The sequence below is a fragment of the Passer montanus genome, unplaced genomic scaffold (genome assembly GCF_014805655.1).
Source record: "Passer montanus isolate IOZ18808 unplaced genomic scaffold, ASM1480565v1 scaffold38, whole genome shotgun sequence".
Taxonomy (NCBI): Eukaryota; Metazoa; Chordata; class Aves; order Passeriformes; family Passeridae; genus Passer; species Passer montanus.
Genome location: NW_024368596.1, coordinates 2,815,972 through 2,835,087, shown reverse-complemented (window position 1 = coordinate 2,835,087; position 19,116 = coordinate 2,815,972). Strand labels below are relative to the sequence as shown.

Here is a 19,116-nt window from a genome sequence, read left to right as displayed (position 1 = left end):
TGTTCCATTGCCTCCCAAAATAAGCATTTGAAATTTCCCAGTGTACCCAAATACATGAGACAGAAGTGTGCATTAGAGTGAAGTACAGCTCTCAATCACACAGCTCTGAATCTCTGGGGGGAAAAAAATTGTTGCCTGGAATTGGTGAAATCAACTATTTCAGATGTAATCTGCAATAACATAGCAGAATTTGCATCTCTTCCAGCAGCAAGATTCTACTGATAAAAACTGTGGAAGGGCAAATTAGGAAAATCTATTGCATAACCCCAATTTATTAGAGATGGAGACTTTTCTGTATTTTAAGCACAGTAATAATGGTAAGAAAATCTGTGAAATCAGAAAGCCTGATATGGTATTTTACATGTTTTACATTGCATAACTTTTATTATGGAGTCTTGCCTGCTTTTCACTCTACATCAGTGTTGTCCTCATTAATGTCAAAAGGATTTATGTGTGCACATGGAGGCAAGAATGTATGCCTATGTGTTTGCAGTCTCACCTGTTATCTTTCTCTTGCCATTATCTAGCAACTTCCCTTTCAAAGGACAACATTTATAGCTCACTGGTAAATATAAGGCAGATAAATTTTATGTACTGAAGCAACATGAGTGTGAAGTTGGTCTGACTCAATTGTACCAAACCAGCTGAAACAGATATTGTGTACACAACAGACACATCTCTGGTTTCAGAGTTTTCATAAGGAAAAAATTCCTCTGGGCAAAAGAAATCAAAACATTGGGATGAAATACATTGGATCTCAGGAATTTCCTTTGCAACTACTAGGATCTGCACAAAAATGAACCATTAAAAAGCAATCACTATTTTCCAATCCTATCAGCTATAGCACATCATCAAGAGTTTACATAATTCTTAAAATCAGACACAAAATGTCAACAGAGTGCAGCTGAATGCATTATGGATACAGAATACTCTTGCAGAGTTTTCATTAAGTCTAACATGATTTACAGGGCTTAAGACACATTGCTTCAAGATTTTTATATCACTGCAGTAAGTACTCCAGGGATGTTTCGACCCATTCAAAATTGTTTTAGCTGTGCTATTACCTGGGTCAGAACTGATGGCAGCATATATCAATTAGACTGCAGCAGTTTAATACCTGCTCCTATGCATCTGGTCACTCAGAAATTCACATCTAAGATTTCCATACCCTAAAAAGAATATTACAGCAGAGCCCTGGAATGGGCTAAGGTTACCTCATTTATTTAAGAAGCAGCCTTACAGAAAAGACATCAGGAGACTATACCCATTCAGGTTACAGATGTCCCTTTCATTCACCACAGAGACTGGTAATACTTCTTTTGCCTTGACAATTTTGTAGATTGTGGTGCAGCACTGTATCTAATTGGGAACAGTGGACTGTAGACTTTTTGATAAACTCAACTAGTATCATTGGCACTGATTGACTCCAGTTTAGGATCTGGATTCTTTATTAGTTTTAACCCTAGTAAATAGAGAACATTTTAAAAATAGCACCACTTCAGTATTTTGTCATACCTAGAGTCAAAAATACATGGTTGTTACTTCTGTCTAGAGAGGTAACTATAGTTAATGACTGTGTCAGTGATGATCACTGTGTTTATTTTATATGACATGGCAGAAGTGTAGACATCCTTTGCTGCAAATTGTTAACAGGCACTTTTATTAGCAGTGGATTTGTCCCTGAAACTTACTAAGTTTGAGAATAAATGCCCCTGTGACATAATTTTATTATTCAAGGAGCAGGTTTACCCACAAATTTTTTTCACCTATCCAGCATAACATGGTCACAGCTATCTTTTTAGTAATACCTGAGAGGTTCAATCTCTCAGGTAAAGAATTTTGTCTGGTGCCAACAGGTGAGACATTTGAGAAACATCTGTTGCTTACTTCTCTGCTGTAATAGTGTGAAGTTTTTAGATCCCTGGAAACACTGGGTTTACCTGGTTTACACAGCAAGAGACTTCATATGGCTCAGGGAAAAACCTAAGGTCACTAACACTTGATTTGTGGTTATGTCCTTAAGATCTGTCCTTTGCTCCTCTGTACCTGTTACTCCACAGAGGTGCCATTTTTATCACAAAAAACCCCAGGACATCAGCAAAAGACTGCAAAATCAGTCTCTAAAGAGCTCATCCCTGCTTCCTCTTTAAACACTCAGCATATCTCTAACAGAGGGCCTTACTCTAGCAACACTAATATGAGATTTCAAGACCTCTTGCTCCCTACCTGTGAGTGCCAAGATGTGAAACAGGAACAAAGACAATTCAGAATAAACACTAAAAATATGGTTAAGCCTCACATCAAGCCAAGCATCAGGCTTAAAATATTCTGTTAGTGCAAAGGACTGCACATATAAACCAACTCAAAATCTAACTTGCACTTTACATGGCAGTAGCATTTTTACTGTCAAGCTTAGAGTCCAACAAAAGGCAAAACTAGGGCAGAAAAGATGAGTTAAGGGTAGAAAGCTAAAGGATTTGCCCTCCAAACTTTCCAGTGGTGAAAATCCATCTCTTTTAGCATAAATATGTGCAGTTTTACAGCGGTCCTGCTTCTGCATGAATTTCAGAATACATTTACTAGAAAATTCATTACATGAAACATTTATCCCATGAATAAATTAGAGACTCTGAATTACAGTGCAATAAAACTTTTGCTGCTAGAAAGATTTTTATGGGTGAAATAATGTGAAAATTAGTAACATTAAATATGATTCTTCTTAACCCAGAATAGTCACCACACAATTATTTTGACATGTTCTGGCATACATCATCATAGATCTAGTCAAATAGTGTTATAGAACAGATTTGGAACCCTTTTATAAAGCACCAAGAAACACACAGAAAAGGGCAATGAAGAGGCAAGTTTTCAACCCTGAACTGCTTAAGAGAGCATTTTTTTCCAATACATTCCAGATAAGCAGGATGACTTTTTTCCAAAAGGATTTTGCTCAGTCCTTGAGTGGATGAGCAAATAGTTTCACTTTTGTATCTTTTGGGTGTGTGTGTGTGATGTTTTAGGATGGGGTAAATGCACTGAGGGCAAGCCTCCCATGGCATTAAATGGGAAGTCTGCATGCTGTGCTGAGGCTCACTTCTCTAATTAAAAATTCTAAACTTAACACATATAGCTGCTCTGTGCCATTAGGTCAAGCACTGATAAAGCCATAACAAAGTGTCAGTTCTTAGCTTTTTGGGGGCCAGATCCCACCAACCTTCTTCATGCAGAACAGCTATCTGCATTGCTGAAAGATGCTACTTCCTATGAACAAACTCATCTAGAACTATAAACCCTTATTAGAAGGTATAGTAGCAGGTCAGTGTACACTGAAATGTGGTCTCAAAATACACGGACAACACAGGTGAGTTCTTTCACCTACACTTCTCACTCTTAGACAACCTAACCCTAGACAAAATGCTCAGCATTTTAAGTGACTAAAAATCTGCGGGGATTAATGATATTGCGGAATTTAAATCTAACTTCAGAAAGCAGAATTTCTTTATTCTGTACTTTCCAAAGGCTGATGGAATTGCCACGCGTCACAGAGCTGCTGTGCTGGGCTCAGTTGCTTCCAAACACTTGTGCCAGGCTTACAAGAGAAGTGTCCCTGCTTTGGAATGCTTGTTTGTGAAAGCAAATAGATTATTTTTGCTTTATTGTGGCAGGTACTTTAGGGGAAGAGAGACAGAAACCATGTATTTTCTTTGGGCATTTCCCTATTCATAGATTTTTGTCTAGTTAGGTGGACCTTGGGTTTTGGCAGACTCACAGCAGACTTTGTTTATTGCCTATTCTGAAAAAACAGACATTTGTGTGGAACTTTTCTGGAGGTGCCCCTTTCCAGACTCAAATGATTAAATAGATGTTTATGAGTATTAAAGTATGTCTCTTTCTCAGGAAGGAAAAACCACTGATGCAACGGAAAGTGCAAGGCTGCAGAGCACCCTGTGCACACCAGCCATTCCAACCCAAGAGTGCATGAGCACGACTGTATTCAAAGGAGGTAAATCAGACACCCTTGAATGCTTTATCTCCCTCTCTCTGTGTTTGGTTTCCCACAGCATAACTTTACACATTACCTCATGACATCTTTATAGTGGTGGAGAAAATTATTAGACTCCAGTCCTTGAAAAATCGCAAACACAGACTCATTTGTAGCATTTGGCTGCTCTAATTAGCACATCACTGAGGGGTAATGAATAGAAGTCTGTGAAGAAACCTAAAAATTAGTACCACTAGCAATGTTAGAGTAAAAATCAGAACTGTGAGTAACAGTACTCAGAGGATTTGGGTAATTACTGGATACTCCCAATATAAGGTCTGTCACTTGATCCTAAGGGACTCTAAGACTTGAACAAGCCCCAGAGGCCCAATATTCTACCCCAATAAATGAGGCTCACAAAGTTCACTCAGAGTTAAAGACAGCATTGCAAGTCTATTGTTCTTTCTTTTTTTAAAGGTGGTTCTTAAACAGCATGGAATTAGACAATCTTTTTTTGTATGTCAATCACTGGACTCCTCCATCTGTAATGAGATATTATAGCTTCCATGTGTGTGAAAACATGGAAATTACATCACTCCAATAACCAAATGTGCAAGGCCACATGGATTCCTAAAGCCCGACAAACAGCTGCAGTATTTGTGCTAAGGGTCTTTAAACATTTCAGTGGTCTCCAAGCAATTGAAAGGTGGGGAGGGAAATATTACTCTTCAGTGGATGGTGAGAGACCTTGAGCATGTAAAAAAAAAGGCAGTGCCTTTACCTGCTCCTACCTGAGCACTCAGGCCAGCCATTCCACCAGCCCGTGAGCAATGGCACAGAGGTGCAAACATGCTGCAAAGCAGGTGTGCTCCCCCTCCCAAAAAAGAATGACCACTGCCCAGGTACACCAGCCCACGCCAGGCAGTCTGGGGCAGCCTCCAGGAAAGACCAAGCTGGCTCTTCCCAGCCCTGGGAAGCAGTGCCAACCTGGTGGTGCCAGAGAACCCTCCCTCGGCTAAACAAGGGCTTCCTCCTCCCCTGTGGTGGGAAGCTTTCAATTCTGACCCATTCTCAACCTGATGTAAAGGGGCTCCAGCCTGTCTTTTATAACATATATTTTAAAAAAGCCCTGTAGGATCAACAACTTTTATTGCAACTTTCAGCTGCACTGTGCTCTTGTAAAGCCAGATTAAGCTGGGGTCTAAATGTCACGGCCCTTTCCACTCCCTCCTCTCCACCTTCCATCATCTTTTTGTCTCTAAGTGATTTCACTCAAGATGAAATAAAATAAAATTAGGAAAAAAAAGAAAAGAAAAAAGGAAAGAAAGAAAAAGAAAGGAAACAAACCCAAATTCTGTATATAAACAATGGCAGCTTTCAGGCTTGCTTTTCATCCTGAACTGAACGGGCAAAGAGCATCCGTGCATTTGCAAGCTTTTCCAAGTGAGCCTAGAGGGGCCTGTTTACCAGAGATCAAATCTCTGGCAAACAGCTCATTGCAGCTCTTCAAACAAGCTGAAATTATGACCTTATGTTATTGTTTCTCAACAACCCAAACCTTTGATGTAAACTAATGTTGACCTTTCCAGCATAAATTTGACATGAAGCCACTTTTGTTTCAAACACCCTATGAAAATTCAGCTACGGTCTTATTGGATAAAGTCCTTTTTTGAGATAATAAATAATAGATAATAAAAAACTGGAGCAAATTTTCTCACTGAAGTATTTTCTTTTCCTGACCATCACTATGGAACTTTTCTACCTTGGCTTGTGTTGGGCTGTCTCACACCACACCATGGGCCCATCCAACTTATGCTAAATCCTAGTGAAGTCAAAGGAAAAACCTCCCAAGAATTTCAGGTCCTTAGCCTCTGAGTGAAACCTAGATTAAACTAAATTAAATTCCATAATTCCCCTGGATCTCTGTGGAGACATTCCTACCACTCTAGCATCAGGTAGGTGTCCAAGGTAAGATGGTGTCTCCAGAAACAACCTCAATTTGGGCAGAAAGGCTCCTAATTCAACCTCAGCAAGTTGCTGACTTCTGTCAGTTACAGAAAGCATGGAGAGGCAAGTTCCCAATATAAGCACCTCTGATCTATTGAACTGGTGACTGTTCACTCTTGTTCCACCATGCCCACCCCAGGGGATCTGCACATCTTCCCATTATGCCCAGGGGTCACTCATGACTGGTGTTTGTAGGTATCTGCACACTCGCTTCCAACAACATATTTTATCCACCATGACTAACCTCTATTCCTTATTGTTGTGCCTATTAACTTTTGAAGTAGTAAAAAGCAATCAACAGACAAAAAGGAAGGTAATTCTGTTAATTTTTCAAAGTGCTGCTATTAATATTTAGTGCTCTCCTCACCAGCTTAGCAGTTTTAAAACCCAGAAATTTAGTTGGAGAATCCAGATAAAAAACGATCAACCTTTATGTGGAGTCCATTAACTAATCCTAAATTAAAGTGGCATTGGAATGGAACTAGAGGGATGTGTATAAAAAAGAACACGTGACGAGCACATGGATACCACATGAATCCATTATGATAAGTATTCTTCCAGTAAGAGCAAATGAATTCATTCTGACCACACACTTAAAATGAAGCCAAACTTGTTGGGTTTTTTAATAAATGTCAAGGTATCATTTAACTGTTAAACTAAGCTTATCTTTGCTGGGCCAAAAGACTCGCAATACAGTGCTTCAGAGCAAAATATCAGTAGATATATATATATACACACACAATATATATATATCAGTATAACTCACTGTACAATCATTACATATCAAATAGTAAGAATCTCACTTTCTTCTTTTACACTCCAAATTGGGGATTCAACCCTTAGCTGAGCCTGTTACAGTAAATCTGCTTTGCTGTGTGAAACACACTTGAAGTGTCTGAATGCTGTTCTACAGAGAGCTTCTTGTGTTGCTTCCCTCCATACCTGAATAAATAAAAGGTGCAAAACAAAGGTGATGAACTCAAGAATTTCAGGTAAGCTCCACTGACAGCTCCTCATTGCCTAACCTAATAACTACTTTCAGAGATCACCTGAAATAACTTTCTCTTAATATTAGAAACATTAAACCTTGTGTCCACAGTTTAGTTTGAGGGCCAAAAAGGCCATGCATTTTTTTGAGATATGAGATCCATGCAAATAAAACACACACTTGTGAACTTTGCTTGCTATTCATAAAGCAAGTCCCATGCAAATCACAGAAACAGCAATGACAAATTTCATGGGTTTGTCATGGCAAAAATAGCAGATTTCACAGCATGACACTGATTAAAAGACAGACAGGAAAATCGCAAATAAAGACATTTAAGCTGCCAAGAAAATGATGTTTTTAAGTACTGAATTATTTCTTTATTAATACAGTCATCCTGGATGGATATTCTCCAAAGCAGCAAAACTGTCACTAAACAAATCTGTAACCCAAAAATACTCCCAGTTTTAAGAAGTGTTCAGTCTTCCTAATTCTTAGTCTAGATACTGCTGAATAATGAAGCAGACAAGAATCCAGGATGACACAATGAACTTCACAGAAATGTATTTTCTGAGCACAGCCTTCCCTGAGCTGGCGGCTCGAGTCTTTATGCCAACATCAGTATAAAGGGTGCATTTTATCTCTCTGCACAAGAAGAAACCCCAAGGGAAGTCAAGTGTCACATCCTAAGTATCAGATCAGGTCCCAGCTCTCCCTTATGGACTAAGGCTTCTTGTTTATTTTTAGAAGCATTGACTCATCACTCACTGCACTGATGTCCATGTCCAATGGGTTGCCCAGAATGAATGAAAAACTCAAAGCCAAGCTAGCACTTAACTGCTTTAGTGCTCAGGTCAGTGCAAAACCCCTCTGTTTTGGTGTGAGAGTGGAGTTTTCATTTAACCTCAAAGCTGAACCCATTAAAAAAAATTAAAGCTCAAGTCTCTAGTACAGTGCAGAGGCTCTGGTGGGAAGCACAAAGCCAAGTGCTGGTCTCCTGCCCCATCCTGGTCCTTCTGCACCCCCAACTCTTCCTGCTGTTCTCCACACTCTGTGAAAGAGGCTGCAAAGGGAAATGACAATTGTGGAGCAAAATAACCTAAGCTGCTTATTATGTCATTATTCTGTGTTCTGTGACTTGGTTAGGAACTAGCATTTGGACTCAATGGAAAACTTTGTTTTCCAAAAAAAAAAAAAAAGGGTCAAAAAGGAAAAACCATAGCCAAGATCTAAATAAAAATTCTCTTTTGCCATCCATTAATATTATATATAAATTCACAAATAGTATGATAATATGTTTCGGAAAAATATTTCAGAACTAGAAATGTTCTGAGAATGAAATATGTTTTACTTCAATTTGGAAAAAAACAATATATTCAGTTTCAGTGGTTTACTCAACCACATGTATTCCACTTCAGTTATTTACTCTATCAGTTCTTAAATTTTGGCCTTTCAGCCCCTCCAGCATCTCTGTCTGAAAAGCAAAGAGGAACACAGCTGCACAGTTCCTACGAGCACACCAAGGAGGCAGGAAGATCTCTCCACACCACCGTTCCAGGGTTCATCTGATTGTGGCCCTGTGCTGCACACTTTTAGGACCAGAAAGAACGTGGTGTCCTGTGAGAGCCCAGCACTCCCCAGGATCATGAAGACAATGCAAAGAGAATTTTGTGACGGGAGCTTCAGGGATTGTTCCATTTCCATATGGAAGGATCCATATGGATCCTTTTAAAATAAACCTCTTATGTGGCATCTCTGTGCAAGGGAAACTCGGATGTCCTCCCTTCTCAGAATTGTGGCATGATGCTCTCAGTTGAGGAATGTGAGTGCAGCATCCTTCATAAAGAGAATTAACCTGAGGCTCTTGCTCAGAAAAGTACAACACACAGTATGCTGGCTACTAGTTTTTTTATACAAGTTCTTTTTAATAAATAGCGGCAAAAACCAAAAAAAACTTCATAAAAATGAATGGTTCTAGCACTTCCTAATGAAACGTAGACAATCCCTCATGCAGAAACAAAAAATTACCCCATCACTCATTTCTCAGAGGGAGGCAGCAATTTCACGGGGTAGTAGCCACACAACGGACAAAAACTAAGATCTTCTTCATTATTATCCACCTCCTAGTTCTGCTCATCTGTATCTCATCAGACAGCAAAAAAGTTCAAATTTATTTAGAACTTTAAACCCCTGTTGAGGTTCAAGACTTTAAGCCAACATGCTGTTGACCAAGAGTGGAGAGCTATACCTGAGATGGTTCATGGTCAGGAGTGGGAAAAAAGCATACTCTCCCAGGGCTGAGTTTTCTCTAGTTTTCTACACAAGGATTAATTACTATCTATTTAAAATCATTATTTCATCTGTCAGTCTAATGCTCTGACTTTTCCTACCATGGATGTTGGCCTCTACCAAGGTGAATACAAAAACTGCTTCCAAATACCAGCAGTAGCAATATGGCATGATGGACATTTTTCAAAACCTACTGCACCCCTACATTTTTCTTGATTGCTCAACACATTGGTAGTCATTACTGTAGCAACTTATTTCAAGCCAAGAGATATAAATGTCTGTCTGTGCTGACTGGCAGGGTGCTGTAAAACAACGCTGCCAGCCAATCAAACACACACTCTCTCTTCCTCCTTGGGGTGACAGTATATATTTTCAGTGGTATAGCTGGGACTGATTGCCATCAATCAAGACTTGGATTCCCAGTCCATCTCCACAGCATACACATGCTGAGTGAAAGGCCAATCTAACTCAGTATACTTTGGTAAACTCCTGAAACTTTATTAGATTAACGTTTTAGACAAAATAATAATCAGTTCATCAATGCAGGAAAAGAGCTCAAAAGTCTAAATGCTTCCAAAATTGGATCTTCTCTGCTTTTAAAGGTAAGCAGATGGAGAACATTTGATTCTTATTTATTACCAGTTAAATTTATGTCCCTTATTTCACCATAAACTACAAGACTTCACAAAAGTGTATCTTATTTCACTGATCTTTAATAACCTGAAAACTGGTAACAGAAACCTATAATGAAGCACCCCATATACTGTAAATTAAAAATAAATAAGAGACCTCAAAGAGGTTTTCTTCAAAAGCTGCTTCAGTTTAGTGTTTCATTTTATATATACACTAAGAGAGAGACATCTGTAAACATTTCTAAAGTATAATGCAAAGGAACTAGCTGTGCTATTATCTATTCTAAGCACATGGTTCAACATTTGTTTATGCAAACCATATAATTGGAAACTCTGTCCATTTTCTGCTTGTGCTAAATATTCTGTGTATAAATACTTTTCATAGTAGATAAATAAGGTTTTTATTTAGGTCTTATCACCTTCATATTACATATTCATTGATTTCTAAACTGCCTTAAACAGCTCTGTAGATGTGAAACATTATGAATTCAGTTTTGGCACCTTGGTATTAAATTTGCATATCAGGTCACGCACCGCTTGACATACATGCAAAATTGCACTGCGGCTATTTTATTACAACCCACAAAATATATTCAGAAACTGCATGCAGCATCAAAATAAATTAAAATGGATAAAAGACCCAATAGTGAGCCACATTTTTTTTATTGTTTAGTAGTGCCTAAAGCCATTTATATGTTCTAGTCAATAAACAAAAGTTAGACTAAAACAATTTTTAGTCTTTCTGTTATTATATTTTAATTGCAGGGGTAAATATATTTTTTCCCCTTACCAATTGTATCCTACTTAAGGCTTGAATTCTTTTAAATTGTATGCTATAAAAAGCAATGTATATGGATCACTGGCAAGCCTTCATGTTTCTCTGCATGTGTCAGAATGTATATAGACACCGTGTATCAAAAGTCAGACATACAAAGCAATATATTTGTCTAGTTGATTTTGTAGTTGGAGTGTTTTTGTAACTTACTGTGTATGCCAGGGCTGCATTTACATGGAGAGTGCATTTACACAAAGTTAAAAGTACATCAGTCAGTGCTGCTCAGCCATTATAGTGCCCTCAATATATACCAACTAACTACTTTCAGTGCTTCATCTAAAAATTGCCCTCTTTATATTCAGTAAGATGCAGCAAAGATATTAGAAAATTAAATAGCAGGGGACACATTTTCCAATTGCCCCTCACTAGGGCTCCATTTCAATGTCTACAACACTTCAGGATAAATAATTTGCCATTTCTATTCACTTGTACCAGGCCACGCTCACTTGGCTGCTCAGGTACCTCATCATGCCTGCACACAGGGGACTCGGGTGTCTCACAGATTCCCCAGGGACAGAAGGGTGCCCACAGGGCAGCTGAGCCAGCTCAGGTGGCTGTGGCCAGCCTGGCCCCACTCCCAGCTCCGTGCTCCAGCCAAGCCATGGGCAGTGTGAGCAGCCTTGGAGCTGCTGGAAGGAGATCCCAAAGATCCAGCCAGGGCTTGTGCTGGGAGCCTCTGCTGCTCAGCACCACTGCCTTCATCAGCCTCGGAAAAAACACATCCCTTCCATGCAGTGTAAGCATCCCCTTGCTCTGTAATGGGTAACAAGTGTCTGTGAGCACTGGGATGAACCCATCTCCCTCAAAGAGCCCAAGCCCAGACCCTGAGCCAGAGCACTGCTGCATCCCCACACACAGACGTGGGCTCAGGCAGGAGCCCCTGCCTGACCCAGAGCTGGAGCAAACCATGCACACCATCACACCCCTGCTCCTCCCACGTGTGCCAGGGAATGGGTGATTTCTCCTACACCACCTGCTCTCAGCCATTACTGTCTTAACCTTGGAAGATCCATTAGAAAAAAAAGCTGGGGGTGGTTGGTTAAGAGATTCTAAATGGCATCTTCCATCAAATCAGGGCAACAGCACAAATGAGGGAAATCCTGTAATTAATACACAAATTTAGAGTGCATTTTAGTGAGTTTAGCTCACACTAACATGGAAATTACATGACAGAGCACCCCCATTAACTCAGCAAACAACCTTTGGCCACTCGAATGACGCAGGTGAGGACTGCACCAGTCAGTATCTGCACTTGGGCCCTCAACCAAAACTTCTGGCTTCTAAGTTTGCTCTCTTTCTCCTCAAAACATCGTAAAAGAAACCTGAACATCTAATTCTGAAAGAAAAACACTCACTGAATTCAGGGTGAGAAGGATCAGAGCCTCATCTGTGGTGCTGCTAAGACAGACCTCTTAAGAAACCTGCATGACTGCACTGAAAATCTAAGCTCATCAGCACCACTACATTTACAGCAAAAATCTTAAAAAATCGACATAATGTAACAAATTGCTTCAAAGCATTGCTACAGACCACCGTGCTAAATTCTCACATCCTTAGCAGTTTGTAAAAATGTTTAATTTATGTTTATGTATTCTTATTCAAAATGTTAGTTAACAGCCTGTAGGGACCTGGTAATAGGATCCTTTTTTCTTTTTTATGTTTATTAGCTACATTAATGACTGTTTCTGCAATTCTGCTACAAAGACTTGCGTTAATGAACGCCAATTAATTCTGAAATGATTTTAAACAAAGGGTGATGAGAATAACCAATCAACCATGACAGTGTAAAGAGCAAGCAAGCTGCTGTGACCTAATTTTTCTGTGTTGATTCTTTGCTGTCAGAGTGCATTGTTATTCATCAAGAACACCTATAGATTTTGCATATACATACTACAGCAATATAATTTTAGAAATGCTCCGTTCCTTTTCAATATGGAAAATTACTTCAGTTGAAGTACAGGTTTCAATAATATCGACTCACAAACTGTTAATACCTCAGAGGTCAGGCACATCTTCAGCAGTATTAGAAGGACCCTACCAATTTCAGCTTCTCACAATTTAAGATAAGAACTGTCTGGCTCAAACATTTAGAACATCAGGCCTTTCACTCAAAAACACAACAAAAAATCATCTCCCACTTTCAACCTGTTTAATTAGAGGCATTATATCCATCAGTCTGTTTATTGCCCACAATAAATTAATCTTTTAGCCATTTTACTCTCACAAGGACCTGAGAGTAAAAGAATTCCCTGAAACCAGCAACAAGTTGAGTGATTACATTCCTGAAATAACACATATATGTGTCAAATCTGACCTACAAAGTAAATAGACCATGCAGGCAGATGTGACTTACACGCCTGTTGTGTGAACGAATATCAAAAAAGCCATCCAAAATTGTTCTAAATTTAAACAAAATTAACTGAAATTGAGAAATGCCATTTGCTTTTTTACTGGTGCCCTGTTTGTGCTTCCACCACAAGAGCCTTGCTAATAACAAAAGACAGACATTTTAAAGCTAAAATTTCTACAAATCATGGAGTGTACAAACAGACCAGATTCTACCACTTCATTTTGTAATAAACTTAGAGAATGGACCTTCCTTATCAACATTCATAAATGTCCTCTTTTGTCCAACATACTAAGTGACATAAAATTTATCACATAGCAAAAATTCATTTTTATTGGTGGTTTTTCAACTGAAGGTAACACCATTGCCTGACAAAGATGCAGAAAATCATTACACCTACAAACTGAGAAGGCCTCTACCAAAGAAATTACATGACCAATCCTATGAGATCATACTAAAGAACACAGAAGAGTATGGCACAGGTTACAAAAGGTACTACTAAATGACAAAGAAGTAGACAGAAAAAGTTCAGCAGTAAAAACATTTTTTTTTTCCTTAGTTTACTGACTGGTGTCATGGACAGACTGTAAAACAGAATTAGTGGAGGTGCAGAAAGCGAGCTCCATCTCCTAAGGACAACATAAACTGTGTGATTACTGGCAGGTGGATATCTGTGGTACTAATTAACAGAGGCAGCATTTGTACCATGTCTACCCCCTGTGTGATTCATTCCTGTTACAGGCAGGATCCACAGCCCTCTCTTCACTCCACCTGCTCACACAGCTTTTGTGAGCTTGTGTTCCTATCTCCAGCCACGTGACATCCCTCCTGGACTTGGAACAGGTACTCCTCCAAAAGTCTAAATTCTGACAAAACCTAAGTCAGTGCAAGTATTTAAATTCCTTAAGGACTTAAGCTATGGTATTGAAGTTGAGGAAGTTCCTTCCATCCCTTATTTCAGGAAAGAGAGGAGGGAAGTGTACATGGGCCTATACATGACGGTCTGCTCCCAGAGAGTACACTTGAAGGATTCTTCTTGTGTCCACTAACATATTTCAAACCCAAATCTCTGATCAGCATTTAGTCTTCTCTGTGCAACAGCAGATGCTCTCAGTTTACCAAGAGGATGCCTTTTATCCCTCAAAGAAGCACAGCTGAAGTAACTTCCTTGTAAAAAAAAAAAAAAAAAAGGACAGGAAAAGAATAAGACAAGAAGCTCTGGCACACAAATCTTTTTGTTCACTTCTCTACATGCAATCCAGAGACTGCTATTCTCAGCACAGTATGAAAAACATTCTCCTGAAAGACAGCACAAAGTGCTGTATCAGTTTTACTGGGAAACACTCATTTTTATTGCAGCAGGCTTTACTTGAGTAAAGGCAGAGGGCTGGATCCCCAATGCCAAAGGCACAAGCTGAGGTGGGCTTTGGTGCCTTGTGTGAAATACAGGCACAGGCTGGGGCTATGTTTAGAGGACAGCAATGCATTCAGCCTCGTGCCCTCCAAAGGCAGCAGTGCCAGCCAGTCCCAGCCCAGGGTGCTGCACGATCCACAAGCAGCATTCCTCCCTCAACCAACCAGCCAGCCATGTTCTCCACTTTATCACCCTAGCAAACATTTTGGTGGCAAGATGTCAGGGCTTTGAGAGCCACAGTGCCATCTTTCAGGAAAACAGGTCTTCCCATGTCCACTTACTGAAGTCACTCCATATTGTTGCTGACGGATTCATATTTATAATGATAGAAGTTTTGCATTAACATCTAGCCCTCCACAAAGGTTTTATTACTGAAATGCCAATTCAACCATAGCTGTAATGACCCTATTTTATAAGCCACACATTTCAGGCACTTTTGCAAATGGTTTAAAAAAATGGAGCAGTTAAATTATGCTGCTAACATAATATGAATGTGTCATCACACCCTATCAAGCAATTTCATATCAAACAAGGATGTGATATGGAATTTTGCTGTTATGATGCAAAAGAAGGAACTTGGAGAAAAAAGTGCAGTATTAGAACAATGACATCCTTCTCCACCTTACACCTGGCAACCTGTAGTGTCTTTCAGTTATGAGACAGACAAGGACAGCTGAAAGATAAAGTTGGACTGACATCTTATTAGATTTTTGTTTGGTTTGTAAATATTAAGTGTAGGGTCTCAAATTCACCATGTGATTTCAACCAGAAAAACTGTGGGAAACAACAGATACCTCAGCCCTAACGAAGCTGCATTTTCAAACTCTGAGTCTTCAGGCCTTTCATCATCATATTTCTGCATGTATTATACCACTAACGATGCAATACACAAAGAGGACAAAATGTCAGCCCTCGATGGAAATGAACTCCCCACCCTTCAACATTCAACACTCAGACCGTGCTTAATTTAAATGCGTTAGATCATCAGTCTATTATTCTTCCAGCTTTTTATAATGATTTCTAACACTGGCCAGGCATTGTACACCTGGCTGGAAAATGTTTCTTTTTAAACAATGCAAGAACTAACCAATATGTAAAGCCAATAATTAAATTACATTTAGCTGCTGGCCATTGTTATTCTGCACTGCTTTCCCACCGAGGGAGCTATAGTGATCCGATTTAAACAGCAATCTAGCAGAACATTTTTCATTGCCCATGATTGTTGTGCAGAGTAAATTGGCTCACATCAGATTTGACTCTAATTTGGGCTTCAGAACAGTTAATTTGAACTTAAGCACTTATGGAAGGGCTGTTAACAAGAGGTGCCTGCACTGGAATTCTTCTCATTGCGGTGCTGTTATAATCCAGATCCTTACAGATCATATGTGTGTGCTTTCTAGCACTCCACTCACAACGTTAGGCATGCCAGAAAACAACTTATCAGATATTTAACAATGCTAAAGGAAAATAACAGAGATGCACACAATAGATTCTTGCCATATGAGTGGCAAACAGAAATAAATGCGTTTCTTTTCAAACATGCAGGTACCTTGTGACTTAATCATCCCAGGATTAAATCTACCTTAGTCCTTTATTGTGGGGTTTTGGTGTTTCAGCAAAGCAAGTAGGGTCAAGCTCTGCTCATTCATAAGTTACCAAGAGATCCATGGAAATACTTAAGGGCTGAATTTTATCATCATTAGCTGTTACATTAATAGCACTAATGTCTTAAATCTTAATATTCTGGCTCATTAGCTTAGGTAAGAGACTATTAATATAAAAGGTGTACTTTAGCCAATCAACAGAATTTATAAAGGCTTTTGTTTTGTTTTATAACATTGTCTCTCTTGCAGTCCTGGTGGTTACTACAGACATTAGAGCATAATAATTCTATAATTAATAATGAAAATATGATCTAACAATATAAATACAAGCTCCACTATCACATTTGCTCAGATAGACCTTAACTTACTTTTATTCTATCATAAATCAAGTCTGTTACCCCTATCCATACCTAATTGGTTGATGACTATTTTTTTCCCCAAGAAAAGTACAATGCATTTAGAAGGAGCTCAAGGGAATCTGGGTTTTGGGTTTTGGTTTGCCTGTTTCCAACATATATCAAGAAACAAATTATTCTAAGATAGGCTCAGAAATTGGTCTTTTAAGTGACAATGCTGCCTACAGAAAACAAAAGTATTCAGAACATATCTTAACCACCAAGATGGTCCAGAGTGGCAAAGGCAGACTCCTCATATTTTGGCTTCACATTAGAAGTCTCCTGCTATCTCTGGTGCCTAAATGTGATCACAAAAAAGTGGCACAGCAAAAACCTAACCAGAAATGATGCAAACAGGCTGTCAGAAAGGAGAGTGACAAGTCTGGCTCATGGATACACATACACAGTAACCCAGAGTCAGGGTGTACACACTAAACCCAAATGTAAATTCTATATGGGTGTACACACTGATTATGATGGGATTGAAAACCTGTAAATGTCCTTTCAAGGAGATTCCAATTACAAAGTCAAGCATCATTAGAGCATCAGTGACTGCCTGGATCCAAGACCTGCTTCTGCAATTTGAGGGGGCTTTTTTCTGTTGTTCTGTTTAAAATAAAGAGGGAAAAAGTCCCAAGCCCAAAGTTTTACTTGAGTGAGTGAACATAGAAATGCATTTAAGAAATACATACTTAATTTTTTGTTTGAGTATTATTCTTTTGCATCCTGCATTAAATTATGAACTGTATTTTTAAGTTCAGATGTAATTAAAATAATTAACAATAGCAACAGTAACTATTTATTACACAATTAAAATACTTTCCACACTGTTCTTCATGTGTACTTGTTCACTTCCTCCAGACATAAGTAATGTGTAGACAGATACATTGTTTATTTACGACCCCAGTGACAGTAAATGTGGCATATGTGCCTACAATGTTTGACAGATAAAATGAGTTATTTACAGAAGCTGGGTTTATTATGTATGAATACTGAAACAGTGATAGTATTTGGAAACTTCTCCATTTATTTTCCCAAGAGCTTGTTTCAGTGGAAATTGTGTTTTGAAGTGCTACATAAAAGGATAGCACAAATAGTCCAGTCCACTCTGTAATGCAGTCATCACTGGTGTCTGCTAATTTTAGAATGGTCCTTTCTGACTTTATTTTTACAGGTCTTGATTCATACACTACTGAACTCAATGACAAGTTTTCTATAACCAACTGTGGGTTTGGAATTCAGTCCTTATAAATAATATCTCTGCACAAGGGTAGGTTCATTTCTGGGTCTCACTGTTTGGCATAATATGGACAAAGTATAGAAATATGAGAGGAGGGAAATGGAGAACACTTTTGATTTTTTAACCTTAGGTATGAGATGGGAAAAAATGCAGAACACTTTTGACCTATTAAGCTTAATTCTAAAGGGCTAAAAGTTATTTCTAAAAATTGCTTCCATGAGGCCAAAAATAAAAATTACACTGCCTTCGGCAGGAAAAAAAATAGATCCTCCTGGATAAAATGCACTGATTATTCATTTTTGGTAAAACAAATAAGCTTAGACACCAGATTTTGAAACAAATTGCATGTATCTCTTTTACTTGTGCAAGACTGATGTATAGGGGGGTATTTTTCTCTTTCTCCCCCAAATGTCTCCTTTACTCCATTTTCTACCCTTAGTTTTGAAATGGCTCGGGGCACTCTCATAGAACACTGCAGCCAATGTCAGTGGCAGTGAGCACTGCCCTGGCTCCAAACCTGCTGCTGTGAAGTGCTGCTTGTTGTGCAAGTGTGTTATGCAAGATGCTGCAAGTTGGAGAGCCCAGAGTCAAAGGTAATCCCTACGGAGCCTTGCATAACAGCCACATGCAAAATTACACTGGTGGCTTTTCATTGTTTCTGCAAGTGGGTTGTTTTCTTTTTTTGGTTGTTGAAGGTTGGGTTTTTGTCTTTTCAAATGAATTCTACAATTTAACATTTTTCCCAAAATTTTGATAGAGCTGTGTGCACATTTTGCTTAATTTTCAAGTGCCTTTATACACAACCTATATGGTACACATTTTCATATACAAAAACTCCTGCAACAGCTATCCAGGCCTCAAAACTTTTGGAAGCCTTTCAAGGAATATTTGTGCTGTCTATTGTGGGCAGATCTGAGTTATCTCAGTCTGTGTTTCAGGCTGGAAAAAATAAAGTGTAAGCCTGAGCTGAGGCTCTCAGCACAGTTTATTAGCTCAAACACAGAGCTGTGGTAAATGCAGCCCTGTGGCTTTCTTTCCCCACTTCCTCCGAGCAGAGAGAAGGCAATCATTCACGAAGGAATGTTCCAAAATATCTGCTATGTTCTTTGCCCAGTGTGACACTCAATCCAAGGTGAGCCTTTGCTACAAGGATGTAGGATTACAATAATCCATATGCAAAGTCCAGCCTTCACCACTGTAAAAATACACAAGAAATGGTGGGAGAACATATCTGAATACCTTCTCTTATGTACATAAATACAGAAGCTTTGGCTCAACACCTCATACACATGTATTATAATCACCTCAGGGTTTAAGAGCAGCTTGTTCACTCAAAGCTCCCTAACAGAAGGTATTGGATTGCTTCTCAGGTACAAAGCACTTGAC

At 39.0% G+C, this 19,116-nt stretch overlaps 1 protein-coding gene across 5 annotated transcripts in view; it reads right to left on the bottom strand.

Annotated features, from left to right (window-relative positions):
• The window catches only part of AFF2 (AF4/FMR2 family member 2), a 359,269-nt gene that overhangs the window by 209,172 nt on the left and 130,981 nt on the right, over positions 1-19,116 (bottom strand). The window lies entirely within an intron of this gene.